The following is a 3,235-nucleotide window of genomic DNA, read 5'->3' as shown; positions in this document are numbered from 1 at the left end:
ATTCGGTTCAGTTTAATTAAAATTTATTCGAATTCGGTTCGGTTTTCGAATTGGCTAAAAAATATAAAAAATCGAATAAGCCGAACCGAGGAACTCGAATAACCCGAAAATCGAACCGATGAACACTCCTATGAGTATGTCTGAGATTAAATTCGGAAAACTCGTGGATTCGTATGAAGATCTTATTGTCCTTCTTGAAAATCTTCTAGTCAATAAATTATTCTGATATAATCAATTTGTACCAAACTTTTTTCATGTCATGTTTTTATTGTTATGCTTAAATGATTTTTTATTAAATAAATCATTTTCAAAAAAAATATATTTTTTAAACATTATATATATATATATATTATAGGACTGCTCGTTTTATTAATTTAATTAATATAATATTTTATAACTATTTTTTATTAAATTATTTTCTAAAGATGTAGTACACCTAAATTAATTTTCTTTGTTATTGTTACGTATATTTGAATCATGAGAGGAATGTCAATTTTAAGCATCTAACATGTATAAAGGTATCGAATTTATATATTAAGTTTCAAAATTCTATTTTTAAAATTATGAAGTTGACTAACTGTGTCAATTTTATTCAGGTTGACATGCTGTCCCTGCCCGCATCATATTTACATGTCTAACTTGCATTATATCAGCTTTATATCATGTTCAAACAAGACATAAGAAAAATAACCCTTCCCTACCTCTAAACCCATCTCTTTTCATTCCCCAATACTGCAACCCCCATCCCCTTCTCTTCTCCAGCAAAACTTTTACAGTCAAAACCCTCAGCCGAAGTTTCCTCCGATCGAAGCCTCCCAGCCGAAGTCTAAGCCATCAAAGTCTAACTTATGTTGGTGATGTTCTAGACCATTTTCAAAAATACATATGTCCACCCAGGGGCGAAGCCAGGGTTTGAAACCTACCCGGGCTAATTTTTTATTAAAAAAATCTATCCGGGCTAGTTTAATAGTTTGCTGTCACCAATGCCTTTTAGCGACGAAAAATAACCTTTTAGCGACGGAAAATAACAAATAACGACTGTAATTGACCGTCGTTATTGATAAAATACATAAGGCTCCCCGGGCTACAGCCCGGGCCAGCTTGCACTTGGCTCCGCCCCTGTGTCCACCCTAGAACAAGCTCAAGAAGTTGAGGTTACGTACAGTTCAATATCTCTTAATTTGTCAAGCGAGAGTTGATTGATGACTTCCAGTTAAGCTGCTGCTGAATTCTTAAATATGAAGAGATCAAGACTACTGGATTCAACATTTTCATACTTACACAGTTTATAAGAATTAAGAACTATTGATTGATTAAAGAGTGTGAAAACTGAAATAAAAATAGAAAATAAATTTGTGAATTGCTTAAACTAGGGGTTCAATTCAATTTAGGCTGAGACCTTTTGTGCTCTAGAACAACTAGCTACCTTACCTGTAGGGGTTCAATATTTGCTCTGAACCGAATATCCGACCGAACCCGAATTCGAATTCATCGAATTCGAATAAACCGAATTCGAATTTAATTTTCGGTTTTTGAATCGAATTTCAAACCAATTCGAATTCAAATACGGTTTTCGAATTAGTTTTTGAGTTTGAGTTTCAACTCAAGAACCAAACCGAAAACCGAATTCATTTTTTATTATTTATTTTTCCAAACTTAGCTTAAAAAAAAAATTCAAAATAATCAAATTATAATAAAAGAAAAAGTAAACAAAAGCATCAGTGGTCTAGTGATAAAATAATACCCTGTCATGGTATAGACCTCGGTTTGATTCTTGGCTGGTTCAATTTATTTTGAGTTATACTAGTTCCAAAAATTAAAAAACAAAAATCGATTTGAATTCGAATTATTCGAAATTCGAACCGAATATTAAATTCGGTTCGGTTTAATTAAAATTTATTCGAATTCGGTTTGGTTTTCGAATTGGCTAAAAACATAAAAATTCGAATAAACCAAACTGAGGAACTCGAATAACCCGAAAACCGAACCGATGAACACCCCTAACTACCTTTCGATTACATCAATTATGAACTGATTTTCAAAAATTATTAATTCGATTTACATAAACAGTGAATCCGGTGGCGTTGGTTTCAAAGAGTTCAATAATGAAGGTTCGGTAGGCTGCGAAGATGAAAATGTAAAATGTGGTAGAAAAGAAATAGGGTTATAGGTTTGGAAGAAAAAATTATATTTTATTATATTTTGTTTGGACTTGATAAAATGAAGTTAAGAAAAAAAAAATAACATGTAGGTATGACTTGGAGTAACAGCGTTGCAGAATGATAAATTCCGTTTAAAATTTCGGTTAACTAAAATTGACAAATTTAGTCAAGTTAATAAGTAAATTTGACACATTTATACAAGTAGATGTTTAAAATTGACATTCCTTCCATTTTCTTTTAGGTTAATTATGTGTATCACTTAAACATTTTTTTTACAAATAATTTAATTGTTGCGGTCGAACAAAATTAATTAATCTCTCTATTACAACTATTAGGCAACCTACAAGATATTTTAACAATATAAACATAATTTATAATTAAGTGATAAAATAAATTAATAATAAAAGATTAATTAATAAATATAGAACTTATAATTAATTAATAATACCAAAATTAGTAAGCCTTTGTATATATAATTATCTTTGTTTGAAGTAATAATATTTCGGATAATTTAAAAACCCGTTTCTTTTTTGTGTCAATTTCAGGTCCTGTTTGGATCTACCAATTACCTAACACTAAGTCTTAATACATAATAAATTTTAAAATGAATAAACAAAGTCTTCATTTTAACTAACGTTAACTGTTAACTGCCAACAAACTGTCACATTACCAGAACCCAAGCTTTAAAATATTAAAATTCCCAAAATCAAATAAGAAGAAGAGGGAGAAAAGGAAGAGTCGATCCTCTGTGCAAAAAAGAGAGGTCGGAGGAGCTTGTTGCAGCGACGACGTCAAGGAAGAGGAAGAAGCTACCCTTTGGAGTTGTCTCGTGATCTAGGGCTTCAACTAATCTAAGGTACATTTTGAGTTTTAATATTACTTGATAGAACAAACATAAGCGATGTAATAATTTAGATGGTTATGTTCTTGCACTAGTTACATAGATTCTAATCATCATTAGATGTTGATGCAATAAATGAAGATATAACGTCTAACTTCTTGCTATTATTTGCTTCTACAATGTTAGGTCGGAGGATCTTGTTGCAGCGACGTCAAGGAAGAGGAAGAAGCTA

This window comes from Impatiens glandulifera, chromosome 1 (genome assembly GCF_907164915.1).
Source record: "Impatiens glandulifera chromosome 1, dImpGla2.1, whole genome shotgun sequence".
Taxonomy (NCBI): domain Eukaryota; kingdom Viridiplantae; phylum Streptophyta; class Magnoliopsida; order Ericales; family Balsaminaceae; genus Impatiens; species Impatiens glandulifera.
The sequence above is the reverse complement of the archived record's forward strand: the minus strand, read 5'-3'. Positions refer to the sequence as shown.